Below are 16899 nucleotides of genomic sequence, written 5' to 3' on the forward strand. Positions count from 1 at the left end.
TGGAAACAAGAAGAAAAACTTTTCAAACTAATATTCTCGTTATTTTGTGTAAGTGTAGAAAAAATTTTCTCAAACTGAAAACTTGGTGAAAGGTAGAAAGGTTGAAAATTAGTTGATTAACTAATTACAATTTCAAAATCAGATTAAAGTAATCATGTGGGGGGTAAAAGAATAAAGTTCATGATAAATTCATGATTCTAACCATGTAATCAGGTTGATTCATGGAAAATTCAAACAATCAGGTAATAAATAAGGTAAATAAACAGTGGAAACAAAATGTTTGCAATGGAAAACAAAATATAAGTAAAAGATGATTGAAAATCGCCTAAAGGCTGATACCATCCACTGTTTGATGAATTGAGACAAGATGGTTCACTCAATTAACAGTCTTCCAAGATACTACATACATAAACTAGTTGATTGGATTTCAAGGTATATATACATAAGAATATGATGATTCTTATCTTCATCTTTATCTTCATCTTCAAACCTTAGGGTTTAAACTGCATCACCATCCAAGCCTCATTATCATCACTAATCTTCATATCAGAGTAGCATTAATAGTCAACGTCCCAGTTATTGTTTATCGAGTCAATTATTTACTGTCTATTTTTTTTCTACTTATTAACAAACATTTCAACCTTTTAATTAGCATCCAAAAGTGAGATAATGATGTAGGTAAATTGTATTAATAATAAGAAGATGAAAAGTATAAAGAAACAACGAGAAACTTTCAGTGAAAATTTACTTTTATCAGTAAGAAAATAAAAAAGTGCTGGAAAACTGGATTTTGGGATTAACCATGAGGCCAACATTTGGACAACGATAACGACCAATGATATGTAATCAATTTTAACAGGTTCCCTGGTAATATAATACATGATGTGTAGATTATCATTATTATTACATTTGATTAAATCATTTTCTTTTGCTTATCCAATCATACTCTGTGATCAGGGGATCAACTTTAATTTTCTTGTCATAATTAGTAGATTCATGGTATCGGTATAGTTGCTGGGTTTATTTGATGCTTGTTTTCATGGAGAAAGTGAGAGAGAGAGAGGGAAAAGTTATTAGAATCTGATCATTTAGTTGTTACTTTCTATCTCGCAATTTTCTTTGTCATCCTCATCAGTGGACTTTCTTGCTGTCAATACGGTTTCATTTTTCTCACCTCAAATATTATCATGGATTCTCATTTGTAGCTAACACAAAGTGTTCAATATCTGTTGTATCCCATTAGAAAGGTTCATCTCGATTGATGTTTGCGAACTCATTGATTAGTCTTTGGGATATAAGACATTAAATATAATTGGTTTTCGTGTTATAACCTGGTAATCGATTACAGAATGTATAACAATACGGAATCATTGTTGGGTTACAAAGGAGAAAAAGGATCATTTTACTTTTTCAATATTAAGATGATGATAATGATGAAAAAAAGCTCTTGGTTCTAATATTTTCTTCCTTTAGGTTAGTAATGATACGTTTATACATTGTACCTGCTGATAGATTAGTCTCAATAGCTAATCCAATTGTTCCCCTCAATATTAAGCTAATAGCAATCTGGTTTTTTCTTTCTTCTACTTTTCGATTTTTTCTTCTAATAGATTTAATTCCAAAAAGGGACTGGAAATCATCACCCTGGGTGCATGTTGATTGCAATTAAAATTATCGCTTTTTTCTTGTAACCATTGGACATTTATCAAATTTACCTTCGTTCATTTGTATTACTAAATCATAAGGTTGGAAGTTAGTGAAAGTTAATCATTCATTTTGGAAACTATGGCTTTACGATCATTGATCATTCGTCCAGAGGAAAACTTGATCAGGACAGAATTAAAGTTTTTCTATTAGAATCAATTCAATTCTGTCATTCAAAGTGATTAACTGAAAATCTCACTAATTAAACTTGAATCTAATCAAAATGAAACAACTTTAAGTTTTTTTTCTCTCTTCTTACTCATTAATTTATCTCTCATCTTATGTAATCTTCAATCTCCCTTCTCTATGTCAACATCTTGCCTGCAAAGACTGATGGTGATGATGATGATGATGAGAAAAAGTTGTTTCCACCATTAACAAGAATCAAGTCTTTTCCTTTTCAATTGATCCAGTAATTTATCTCAATGGTTAATACACATAAAAGTAACAAGTAATTGCAATTTGGTTACATTGAAATTGAGAGAGAGAGAGAGAGAAAAAACTTTCTCAGTTTCGTATTAATTTTCAATCTAAATTGAAGTGATGAGAAGTGGTAACCAAATGATGATAATCAACAATTAACAACAACTCTCAACCTTAATCATTCAAACATAAAGATACACACACACACACTTTCTCAATCCTCATCACTAGAGATGCTCACAAACAATATTATTTACAATTAGTTCAATTGAAAGATTGGTGAAAAATTTTCTAAATCTCAAAGTGAATGGTAATCAACATCATGGGAAAAACATATTATTAACTTGATTGCAATTAAATTTCAATAAACACGCAATCATTTATAATATGTTACCAATTTTTTTCCCAAAAAAAATTCAAACCTGATCAACTATCAAATGATTAACCATTTAAATCTCAGAGCAAACTTGCTTTTTATTATTAAATTGATTCTCTGATTCTGTCTTGATTTAACGAAGCAAAAATATTATCAACCCAAGTGTAAACTGTAAACATGATTTCATTTGGATACATTATTAATATATCATTAATCAGAGAGTTAATTTCTCAAGATTTTTAATCATGAATGAGTCAACAACAAATTGTTTTGATTAAGATCAACGATATTAAACCATTTCAACATATTCACCATAATCTGAGACTGAGAGAAAGAGAGAGAGAGAATTGCAAATTTAAATTATTCAAATTTTAATGATTTAGATTTCCCTTCATACCATTTCATGGTATCTTCATTTTCCTCCTTCTCATCATCCTCATCATCTTGCTATTTCCTGTTACTCTCGACGGAATTGAATTCTGAATCTTGAGATAAATATTATTGTCATCATTATATTTTATCAATTCTGTTTTGTGTCACTCGCTTTGGTGACTTATATATTGTTGAGATGAATATTTTTACTTTTTGGATGGAATGAAAATTTGAAATTCATTTTAATATATTAATAATTTCTGTGATAATATAATAATATTATTAATGATTACCCTGATTCTTGATTTAGTTTCAAATTTTGTTTTTTTGATTGACTCGTGAAAACTATTCCTGTGAGTTTATCGCTTTATATTATAATATATTTAACCTACTCAAGTATCAGCATGATAGAAAATTATTGCTTACATTTTGTTTTCTCTCAATTTGTTTGCAAATGGCTGAATATCCATGGGTGAATATCATCATTATCAGAATTTGTTTGTCTTCCATGTAAATTGTTTTCTCATTTTCTCATGTTTTCTGCATTCACTAGTACGAAAATGGGTTAAATTTGGAATGAGAAGAAAAAAGTTGGTTGATCATTATCATGAGGAGATAAAAAAGGCTAAAAGAAAGACTGAGAAACTGATTATTTCCCATTCGCAACAATAAATTCTGATAACATTTGTTTCCAGTGGAATATTAAAATTCTGAGTTCCTGAATTTTACTCTTTCCATTTCTCATCTACTTTTTTCTGGAATCCATCGAATGAGAAAATGTGAATCTCTCTCTCTCTCTCTCTCTCTCTCTCTCTCAGACACATAATATATATATTATAATACTCGATAATAGTTCAACCTGTAATTGTGAATTATAATAATAAAAATCTTCCATAGTTGAATACAGAATGAGAAGTGAGTTTGAAACAGAATTTCATTCAGGAAACAAGATCAAAGATGCAAAAGGTAAAAGTTGAATGGATGAGGTAACATAGAAACTGTTACAATAGTTGTTACCATGTTAAATATTTCCAAAAAAGTTGAGATGAAAATTTAAAAATGAAAAAGTGAATATAAAAAAATCAGATCAGGTTCTGCTTGGTTGACATCCACAAATCAGTCTATCATATATATCACCCTGAAACCCTCTTCAACTCATAGTATTACATTAAAGTCAATCTGAATCCTCGAACAGAGTACTCAGTATTAAAATAATGAACATCGGCGAGAAAAAAAATAAAAGATTGAATATTTGATTAGATTTGCATGAATTTTTACTGGTGCTAAAAATAGTATCAAATATTTAAATGGAGATTGGAAATTTTCACTCTGAACACTTCGGTAACTCGACAATTCTGACAAAATTTCTGTCTAAATTGGACAACTGAAAAAGACTTTATAATCACCATAATGGTGAAAAATTTAATTTCATCCGAATAAAAGTATTAATATTAGCTGAAGAATTTGAAATTCTCGGACAGTCCCTTATAACTACTGAATAGTAAACGATAAAACTGAAATAGTTTCGCAATGGGAAATTGTTCAACAAACTACCTGAGTTAATAATTATCCATTCCAATTGATTAATTGGCATGATTTACCATGACTTTGATTATCTCACGATCCACTGAAACATACACAATTAAAACATTAGTGTCATTAAATTGGACAATTAGGTTACTTTTTGATGGCCAATTATAATGTAATATTAATGTTATCGGTAATAAAATCACTGAAAACGTATTCACATGCATGAGCAATGAACATTTCTCATAAAGTTCAATGTGATAGGATTCACAATTTGATGTTTCGATTTAAGTTGATCAATTTACTCTATCGTATACTAATTGTTAATCAATAATCTAACCTATGGTTATAACTTGTTCAGAAAGTTTCACCATCAAAGTAATTGGACTGTTACACCAAGGAACCATGTATCATGTTCAGAATCATCAACAAGACACATTATCAAAAATATCAAAGTAAATAAACGTAACGGTTTCTAATGATGAGAAAATCTTATTAAACTGTTGATGAATTACAATAAGATCATTAGGCAATTGTAATTAACCAAGAAACAATTAGCATGAAGCTTCAAGTCAATTGCAACAGAGTTAAGTAATTAAAGTAACATCTTAATTATGTAATGGCTCAGGAAAATCAATCGTAAACTCATATTATAACAATTAAGCTCCACACTAATTGTATGATCAATTTTAGCGAAGCGATTGAAAAAAAGCAATGCAAATGTATAAATAAAAACTAATCAAGTAAACAGTTTGAGCTTGTATTTAGTTGATTGTTGATAAATTGTTCATCTATGAGCCAAGTAGGATACTCTTTATGAAGATTAACAATTTCAATTGTGCTCATGAAGATGAAAAATTGATTAATCTATTTTTGATCAGATTCTCAAAGTGAATGGTAAATTTCAGAATAATCCAATCTGAGAGGTTAATACAAAAAAGCAGCAATCATGCAATAAATTATTGAACACCCTGCAACCCATGGTGAGCTTTCAATAGTCTAATCCAATAATCATTATTATTTGAAGAGAAATTATTTAATTTGATTCAATTGAAATACTACCAACATCATTTAAGGTTATTTATTTATATGGTTTTCTTTCATGATAAGTGTACTTCTAACGCGTGTCACTCTTTGCACGTGTTTGATCAATATTAATTTTGAGATTTTTTTCTTAATGAAAAAATTGTTGAGAATTTTCTGTGTAGTTTCTAAGAGTAGAAAGTTTAATTTAGTAAATTTCTCATTCAGATTTTATTCTGTCAGTTATTACAATTAGTTGTGTGTGTGTGTGTGTCTGTCTGTCTGTTGGCCGGTCAGAATTTATTTTAAATTGCAATGAGATAATTGACCAATTCACTTGATTATTATCACTATTATCATTTGGATTATCCCTCTGTTTACAAATCACAATCTAAAACTTGAATTGATTGCATCTCTCTCATAATGACGGTGGTAATAATGTATCCATACATAAAAGTATCAATTGATACTTATTACATCGTTTTCTGAGAGATGATGAAAGTGTGTTTGAGAGAGAAAAAGAGAGAGAGAGAGAGAGAGAGAGAGAGAGAGAGAGAGATTGGGAGGTAGAAAGGGCGAGGGAGATTAACGATAATGATGATGATGATTGAAGAAAACCAAAATAGATAAAGATTGCCAGGGTTATCATTTAGACTGTCGTATCATCATCATCATTGAATGTGTTTGCATCATTGATGACCAGCACGTTGCTGGGTAAGGTAATATATACAAACCCCTATGGATGGTCAGCATAATGGTCACTTGTTTGGTCAGCTAGAATTATTTTGTTTGCCCTTTGACGATTAGATTTGTTTCAATGATCAAAGAATGACAATTATACTGTAATTTTATTTATTTATCTATTGACAAAGATGTTGAAGGGAAGAGGAAGAAGAAGAAGAAGATAAAATAAAGTGAAAAAAGAGATGTTGATAATGATACTTGATAAGATGATGATCATGATGATTTCTTATCATGGGGAAAATGATAAAAGAAAAGCGGTTTACCATTAACCCGTGTAAATGGAGAGATGATGATAATAAAGATTAGAGACACGCTTCAACAATCAATCCTCTCCATCCTTTATCTCCATCACCATCACCATCATCATCATCATCATCATTTCCATCTTCATCTTCATCTTCTTGCATCTTCTTAGCCATTCTATTAATCTTTCCCTCTTTTCCTTTCTCAAAAACAATCATCATGTGAATCATTTTTGTCTCCATTTGATCTTCAATCTTATTCATCTTCCATTAATTTCCTTTTCTCTAGCAACAGTGAGAAATCATCAAGATGATAATAATAATACTGAAGATGATGATGATGACTGAGAGACTGATGAGGATAAAGATTTTGGTGGTTTCTTCAGTGGCTGATATCAAGCTACTCACCTTTCATAGTACATGATCATCCATGCATCACTTTCTTACTACTCACAAGGGAGTCAATTTTTGCGAGTAAATAATCGGAATAAAATAGAAAACATAGAAAGGGAGAGAGAGAGAGAAAGAGAATTCGAAAGATGAAGATAAAGATGAAGAGTGGAAACAGAAGTAGATTAAACTAGGGAAAATTTTTGGCAGGAACCATGAAAAATGCGTTACGCACAACTAGTTGATATTACAGACTTTCCTTGTCCTTTTCCTCCTCCATCATAATAAACCCATGGTACAACCATCACAATTACTATCATAATATACTGTGTATATAATGAACATTATCATCATGAAGACCACTCATCCACACACAATCGCCTACCACATCTAAATCACGTGACTCATACTCTTATTTTCATCATCATCATCAACAGCGTAATCATCTGTTATTATGAATATGTTGCAAATATCATTGAAAACTTGACTACTAATGTTTTCGCTATGAACTTTTTTGTTTCAGTTTGTGTGATTTGCCGAAATAAATCAATGAATCTCAATCAAACATATAATAAAAATCACGATACAAATACAATTCATGTATATTATCATGTACGATATTCATGTTACTGAGTAATAATATGAAAAAGATGAGAAAATAAATTACATTCTCCGAGTTCATAACTCTACTGATTCAGATTTAATTTTGATTCATTTTCATCTAGAAATCAACTCAAACCGTTTGCTTGTTAAGTTTGGATACTTTTCCAGACCAATTCTTTACTGTTCATGGTAAGGAAAATATCACGAATGTAACAATTAATTGTGAGTCACTGATTGAGAACAGAAAATTTAATTATTTCCAATTCATCTGATTATCTGAATTCTGATTTATCTTTGATTCTCTGGATTTCAGGGGAAGCGGAAATTTTCACAACATTCACTTTGAACGTTCAACATTTTCTATTGATAATTGTTTCCTGTTTTAAATTATCAATGTGATTATTATTATTATGATTTTTGTTTTTTTTTCTTACTTCTTGTAGTACAACTTTAATTTAGTTCATTGCAATTTTGATAAACTATACCAACATGGTTCTTGTTTTCCTGCACCCATGTTGATAATGAAATCGGAAACGGAAATGCTTAGTCAGACATAGAAGGAGATAAAAATTGAAATAGAACAATTTTGTCTCTCAAAAAAAGTAATCTTTACATTATTCAATGAGAACACTGGTAAAAATAATAAATGCTAAGATGGATGATGATGATGTTGCATTAATAATACTAATTCCCTCTCCATTAGTGAAAATCCCTCAACACTCAGATCGGATGAGAATAATATAAATCCGATTTAGATATTGAATAGAAAATGAATTTTTAAAATGAGCAAAAACTCAAGGCAAGGATCAAATATATTTGTCTTTAAATAGTGAAAACAGTACAGAGAAGATGAAGATGATGGTGATGATGTAAAATTGACCTGCAAATTGTAAAGATAAACTCATTTCCTCATCATCAAATCCATTATGATTATCAGAGGGTAAATATTATCATGCTGATGATAATATTTATGCAGAAATCATAGTCTATCTTGTAAAGTGTAATTTCATTCAAAATTCAAAAATGATCGACAACATTTTGGCTTACTACTTTTATATTTTACTTCTTTAAGACCACAAGATGATGTCGATAATAATGATGATGCCCAGAATTTATGAATCAAAGTTATTGAATGGGAAGTAAGTTATTATCATTTTCTTACTGGCAAAATATCAACTTCCCTTGAGCCAAGTTAACATGAAAATGTCATATTCATTTCAGAAGATAGGGAGCAAAAAAAGTTCGAAACTTTTGTCTTTATGATAGTAATCATTTTTTCAATCTCTCTCTCTCTCTCTCTCTCTCTCTCTCTCTCTCTCTCTACTTTATTTGAACTTTTTTATCTCCATCTTTTGATAATATTTATCGTGAGTCATTCACATGATAGAACCACCTCTAGTGTAGACACAATATCAGTATTGAAGGGAGTGGGAAAATCTGTCAGGGTGGAAATCTCTGAATATAACAGAGCCTTAGACATTGAACATTTCTGTTTTCTCAATGATATGAATTTACAGTTACAATTGAACCCATATGCATTCATTAATATAAATACTTTTACCCTGAGGGGTTTTGGTGGGGAAAATTTCTTTTTTTCTCATTTCAATTTATCATCATCATCATGATTATTGTTGATGCAACAAATTAAATACATTCATAATATTAATATGATAAGTATAATAATAATAATACAATGTTGATCTTGATGACACATGTACTTTTTTTAATCATGAAAATAATTGACTCAGTATATTTTTTTTATGTATCTGATTAATCAATTGGCTTAATTGAATTTGATTTCTGTTGATTGTGATAAACATTAACAGTGTAAACTTTTTTTAACACTCATGAATGAGATTCAAGCAAATGGGATGATGATGGTAAGAGATATTGTTAGAGTAAAGATGGGGATGAAATTAATCATCTCACCTTTCCCAATGAGTAACTTTACTCCTTTTGTTTGTTACTCTTGATTATCATAGGCTCAGGTTTAGAGATGCTAATCTGATTAACAGCTAATTGTGTATTAGACTCAATTAATTAGTTATTGAATGAAAAGGTTTCAATGAAGGTTAGATTATCAAGCAATTCAGAAGAGAGAGAGAGTGGGTTGATGGGGTTGGAAGATTCAGTTTATTCAGGAAGACAAAAAGTAGATTGAATCAGTTAATAAATGAGACAATTGGTGTAACCAAATCAACTAATTGAACCATGATGATAAACTTTTACCATTCAATACACGATAGATAAAGATAAGTTCAATTTCCTCTGAGTTTTTTTCCCTACTGCTTCCGTTTTCATGGTGAGAGGATGAGAGGAGGAAAAGATGAAGATAAAGTCACAGCAGAAACTTTTAGTAATCTTCTAGATAATATGGAGATAACAAAAAACAACATATTCCAAGAGGGATCTACAGTGAATATCTCTGAATGTTGTAACATTTTCAGGACATTTTCTCTCTTGATGATATCTTTTCAAGTGCCACTTCAATCTGAATAGAGTTAAGCAAGAAAAATGAATTATCTCATGTGAAGATACGAATGAAGAAAAAAAAGTTCAATATGGTAATATAATAACAGAGAATAGACTATCTCAGAATTGAATTCAAATTTTCTGTTCTCTTTTCCACTTTTTATTCTCAAAGTATCTTGTATAGCCCGTTCTACACCTCACCTTGTACATGATGCTGCTTATTGTATTATCTTGCGGCATTATTTTGCTCGAAATTTTTTTTATTCCTTCTGTTATCATTTCTAACTATTCATGAATCAGTATCTGAATTTATCTGTTACCAAATTGTGAATCTGTAGACAACTAATCAATCAATTTGGCTCATAACTTGTGATACAATTAACCCAGAGCGTCTCATTGTACAGGCTGAGTTATACATGTAAATCTGCTAAAAGAAAACATTATTAGTTACTGAATTACCCTGTATTCTTAATTACCTGATCACCATGGTGTTTACATGGATATCAAATTAATCACGATTTCAAATCGTTGATCAATTATTCGTTAGTAAATCTCTCTCTCTCTCTTTCTCTCTCTTAATCTTGATAATGATTTAATGACTTTGACTTATTATTAATAACATAATTATTGTTATCTGAACTCTAGTGAATATGCTGTCATTGAAAATTTCGTTAGCTCGGTGAAATGAGAAGGCGATCATTTCAATTAGATTTACATTTAAATTGTCACATGAATCAAGATTAAAGCATTAGAATATAATCTTGATAATGATTCATATCGTTGATTTAATGGGAAACTTATTGAAAATTATTTAATCATTTTGAGCACATAATCAATCTTGGTGTTGATTTTTTTCATGGTTTTTGATTATCTTCATAATTTGATTACAATAATTAGCATGATAATTGCAATCGAATTCATTTAAAGATTAATCTTATTAATACTTTATCTATACTGTTTATGTGTTTACTCTTGATTGTTTGCTTTCTTGATTATCATTAGATTGATTAATAATCAGTCATACAGATTTATTATAAATCATCATGATTACTCTCAATAGGGAATCAACAATCTAATGTTAACTATTACAATCAAACATTTGATTTGATCATCAACATGTGTAATCTAAACGATTTTTGTATTAACTTGTTTGTTTGTGTAGGTTGTGGATTCTTGTTGTTAGTTTTCCTGATTAACTTACTCATCATCATCATCATCATGCTAGTGAGTATTAATACCTCATCAAAAGATGGAGAGAAAATTCTGAAGAAAATTTTTCCTGCTCGACATGTGAATGATATTGCAAGATGATGGATGAGATTGATTCAATTTTGTAGTAAAAGCCTTTTACTTACCTTACGATAATAACTACGAGCATCATCATCAGATGATGATGATGATGAAAAAAAAAGTAAAGGATAAAGATGAAGATGAGTCCATCGTAAACAAAATTGAGATGATGATGATACTATTATAACAACTGTTACTACCAGATAATATTATCTCTCTCTCTCTCTCTCTCTCTCTCTCTTCATCTCTTTAGATTAGAAAAAATTTCAAGTGATCAATCAGGTAAAAAAAGAAAAATTTTCTATCTTCATCTTTATCATCACTATCAACATGGTTTTACCTTTTTTCTGATCATCATTGGTAAACAAATAGCTCTCTGATGATGTAACAAATGATGAAGATGAGTTGATAATGATAAAGGTTCTGACTGAATTACTGAAAGTGAAGATAAAATTTTTTCTTTGCTATTTTGTGTTCACTTACTGTTCATACATCACTTTATGAATGTTATCATGATATTTTATCATTATTCAGGTGATGCTCTTGAAATAAGCTGTGGTTCTCTGAAAAAAGCAGTTTACGTGATTTAATCAAAGTTTATCAAGGTGGAACTGAATTGAGTCCATGAGTTTCTGGTGGAAGGAAAAGTTTCAAGAGTTGAGTGATAATCACAGGAAAAGTAGCTGAAAAGATTTCAAAGTAAGATTCAAACTAAGTTTCCATTTTCGTTACCTGGAAAGGGAGAGGAAGTTCCAAGAAAAAAAATTCTGATTTCCATGAAAAAAGAAGAGGATAGATAAGCTTTCACTCAGGTAGAGATTTTTTTCACCATGATTTACAATTCATCATGAAAAAAAGGTATTCATAATGAATTTACACTTGTTACATTCACACACTTGCACAGAGCAGTGAGATAGATTTCTAGACATTCTGTACTGGTCAGTTTGGATTAATAATGAAAATAATAAAATCCATGAGTATAATAAAGTGTATATGTTATGATGGTGACCATAAATCATTCATGGTTGGTCAAACCGGAAACTGGTTTTACCTTTTGTATGCTTTTTGCTTAACTGGACATTACATTGATCGCTAATCCAAACTCATTTTGCTTTTATTATACGATTGAGGGAAAAAAACTGAAGGAAATGACCAACAAAATAAAAACTATATCATCATAATCATGGTCAGTTTATCAATAACAATTTCTCTTTCATGATGATGACCAATCTAAAAGACAAGATACCCTTTGATCTGAATTATCATCTTTACATCATTTTCTCTCTACTCTGTTACAACGATTTCATCATCGACATCATTGATATTACCTTTAATCACGATTAGTGGACATAAAGTTTTTATCAGATTGACGTCAACTGGTCAGTTTTGGGGACATGATGATTATCTTTGTCTCTCAAAAAGGATCACGATGATGATAAGTATCAATAACCTAACCAATGAAGGCCATTGAAAAGGTTAAATATGAATTGAAATCATCAAGATAAACTAGTCAACATGATAAAGAGATGGACAAAAGTTGATGTTAATTAAATTGAAAGCTGATTTTGTTTCAATTGTTGCTCTTTTTTGCCCGTTATCTTTAAATATGTGTAACAAACATGATGAAAATTTGATTATAACCATTGGTATCGAGTTAATTGAGTTGATTAATCATCTTTTCATCATCATAACCAAGAATTAAATCAAATATGAAAGGCAAAAAAAAAACTTGTTTCAATCACGGATCATGATAATATCAAATCTAATCAAGTGAATATAAAACTCGGTGACCTAATCAAATGAAATTAAACAAATAATTGAATGAAAGATAATTTAATTGATAATCTTGATCCGTGTTAATGGCAAAAACTACATGTTTCAAATTCATTAATCTGAATATATTACATATAACGATCGAGATAATCTTGATTGAACTTTCAATCAATGATCAACAAAAATGATCAAGTGAAAAAAATGTCCATTATCACAAAGATTAAGATGATATCAAAAGATTTACCCTTCTAATCACCATTAAAACTAATCTCATACACTGTATCCATTTCCATTAATCCATCCTCTTGGTGTATAAATTGAATACAATCTAAAAATATCATCTCTAATATCATGATACATGTATGATTATCAATCTAAGCCAGCGACATGATGAAAAAAAAAGTTGAAATTATGATAACATGATGAAAAAGCATTTGCAATATGAGATGATGAAGATAAGATTGATTATTTTTGATACATCATTTTCATGATTAAATAAACTGAAACCTTGTTTTTTTTTCATCATTATCATGATACATTACTGATCAAGTTTCAGGTAAAATTATCGTCCAATATTAGTATTAGAGTTGATTTGATTTTGAACCATAGTCTGATACGTAATCATCTCTCCATAATCATCATGATAAAACCAAGAATCAAAATTGATTCCCCATGAAAATCATATTGAATTACCTTTGTAATTATTTTCTAAAAAGTTGAAAAAAAAGAGGGATAAGGTAATAATCTTATCTACATAAAGTTCAATGGGAATAAGAAAATTGCGTGAGAAATAATCATTGACATTGATGATGTAAAATTAAGAAGGATGATGATCAGGATGATAAAAGGTAAAATTCATGAGGACAATTTTCATCTTCATCATTAATGAAAGCAAGAAAAAAAAGGAAAACAATCATCACCATAATAATATCATCAATATTATGAGTTAATTCATTTCTCCGAAATAGTGAGTGAGAGAGACAAAATCTGCTAAAAATTTCATCTGATCGATAATATTTTTTTCATCATTTTCAAAATGTAATATGTTTTTTTACTCTCCATCATCTTGAAGATGAGGAAGAAAATGATGATGATGATGATGATAAGGAAAACAAGAAATATCAATGATATCAGATGATTTACAGAATAAAATTCATGTGATCCATCATTCAGAATGACATGAAGCAATCTGAGATCCATGTATCTCACCTTTCTCCTCATATTCCTTTTCATTATTACTACTCTACCATCATCAGAATCATCATCTTCATCATTTTTTTTTCTTCTCTTCATATTCTAGTCTTCATCATCTTTATCTTTATCATGATCATCATTTTCTCGGATCAAATTATTCATCATGTTCAGAGATTTTCTCTTTCTTTCTTTCTTTCTACCCTGAATCAATTTCTAATTTTGGAAATCATATTACAAAGTACAATGAATATAATAATAATTAACAATATAATATATAGAAAGGTAACTATTAACCTCATCTTCATCATTCATTATTATCTCAATAATATAGTGATAATAAAATAAATTGAATTGATTTTCAATTAACATCCTCATCTACTATTATATTTATCAGATTTGATAACCATCAGGTTTCAGAAATTAAAATGATTAAGATTAAGACAGAAATTGGAATGAAAAACTTTACGATGATATAATAATAAATTCTTGGAAAGATAATCAGGATTAATTAGATTGTAGAGCTCTGGTTTTTAGCTTTGGCTAATGATCATTTGATTTATCTCCATCATCTTCATTATTATTATTATCTTTATATGAACTATTTTTTTATGGTCTATCCATCATCTCATTGACCAGTTACGGTTTCGCCACAGAAAATAAAACTATGATATAAAAAGAGCGAAAAGTTAATTAGTAGTTTCTCTGGTTCGTTTAATAACTTTTCTTCATCATCATCTGCTCTTTTTTGCTACTTTATTAAAAGTCATTCTCTTCCTCTCTACACCCCCTCTCTCTCTCTCTCTTTCTCTCTTCCTTTTCATCTTCATCCTCCTCCACCTCATCATCATCACTCTCCTTCTAATATTACCTCTTTCTCGCTAATCATTCTAAGTCTTCATAACTATTATCATCTTTATTATTAGGTGAAGAAGTAATTTCTTCATCCCTTTAGAATGTCCAATTAGTAAATAGCCCTTGAAGTCCTTGACAATTTTTCACATCATTCATCCCAATTTCCTCTTTAACTTATTTGTGAACAAAATGCAAACCGTCAACAAGCAATCAAATAACAACAACAAGATACACAAAATTGCAAACTTATGCTGATTGTAAACAGCGAAAAAACAAAATTTATTTCTTACTCTTAAAAATATAAATATTCAAGCCTTAAAGCAAGATATACACAAATATGCTCCCATCCAATGCATCTTATTACATTCTCGGTGCCCGTTTTCATGTCAATTTGCATCTTGATTGGTTATCCGTTTTATTTAATTTGACGTCGGTACAACGTCTTATCGACCCTGTATGAAGTAAAACAACAGTAAAAATTATCATCATCATCATCCCATATGCTTATTAAAACAAGTTTTATATCAGTTACTCTCTCACTCTTTTTCTCTCATTATCATCATCATCGTCATCATCAGCTCTCTCTCTCTCTCTCTTTTAATGGTTCATTAGAATTTCAAAGTTAACTGCATCTCTCTTTCTCTCTCTCTTATCATCATTACAACTTTTCTTTCTCTTCATCCTCCTTGACCTTCCTCTTCTTCACAGAGTCAATATAATGGACCCAAAAAGAAAACGGCCTCACACATTGACCTTAATGTTACTCTGCTTGGAATAATTTTCAATCTAATTTAAATTCTCATTTCTCTTTCCCTGAGATCATCCACGATTTCAGCAAATAAGTTATATGAGAACTTTAGAACCATAGAAAATTATAACGAATCTTAATGATGATGATGAAGACACAAAATTTGATTGTAGATTCGTTTTCTCATTCCAAAGACCTTAGTAAATAAAAAAATATCTTTTACTTTTACCTTTTTTCACTCAAGATTATCTCATAATTGTAACCACAATGATTATAAAGCCAAAGATAACACATTTTAGCTCCAATGTCATTAACAAGGTAAAGATTATGTAAAATCACATTGAGATAAGTTGACCATTCACTTTGTTGCTGTTGTTTTTTACTTTCAGCCTTTGTAAGTCCATTTTCCTGATAGAAATGATAACATGGTCACACTGAAACGACAGGAAATCCTTATGTTAAAAAAATGTATCATAATAATAACAACTAGATAATCATGATGATATTTTACCAGTGGAAACATTTCCTCCGGAAGTTTTCAACTTATCATTACTGTTTCAATAACTTTTATCGTCTGGGTAACACTTTTATCTTCATCTTTATTCTGTATTACAATAAAAATAATTGATTTTCTCCATGAATCTCATTCAGCTTCAGGGTAATAATATCATAGATTTTTTCTCAAATCCTAAAACTCAAATGAAAAAAAGGTACAAAAATATTTGCATAATAATATTATGAATGTTTACCTTTCTATTTTTTTGTTCCAATGAAAAGTTTTCTTGTTATTATTTCCAATTGAAATTTTTAACCAATTTCTTAATAACTTTTGGAGATTAGTTTGTTCATCTTTTCATTTGAATTCTCATCTTGACCAATTAGAGAAATTAACTGGGCTTTAATAATTGCAATTCTCCGTGCTCGTGGTTTCTGCAAGGAAAGTGTTTCCAATAGCATTACAACAGTATCGATAACCTTGATCGAGATTGAAAATTCAATAATTACTTTGAGAAAAGTAAAACTTTGCTGATTTGTGAGATGTTTAGATTTTTCCAGTAACAACAACCAAATGATTACTTTGTTAATGAGGTTTTGTGATTGATTGATTCATATAAGACTCTCTCTCTCTCTCTCTCTCTCTCTCTCTCTCTCTGAACATAAGATGC

The 16899-nt window shown here is 29.7% G+C and overlaps 1 long non-coding RNA gene across 1 annotated transcript; it reads right to left on the minus strand.

The window, feature by feature from the left end:
- Nucleotides 1-673: 673 nt before the first annotated feature.
- LOC128388662 (uncharacterized) lies at nucleotides 674-16417 on the minus strand. The gene is made up of 4 exons (XR_008325317.1): nucleotides 16245-16417; nucleotides 15963-16167; nucleotides 15276-15437; nucleotides 674-864 (listed from the first exon to the last, which is right to left on the minus strand). It is a non-coding gene; the product is annotated as an uncharacterized LOC128388662 (long non-coding RNA).
- Between the last annotated feature and the right edge of the window lie 482 nt (nucleotides 16418-16899).

This window comes from Panonychus citri, unplaced genomic scaffold, assembly GCF_014898815.1.
Source record: "Panonychus citri isolate SS breed McGregor unplaced genomic scaffold, ASM1489881v1 Contig00101, whole genome shotgun sequence".
NCBI lineage: Eukaryota > Metazoa > Arthropoda > Arachnida > Trombidiformes > Tetranychidae > Panonychus > Panonychus citri.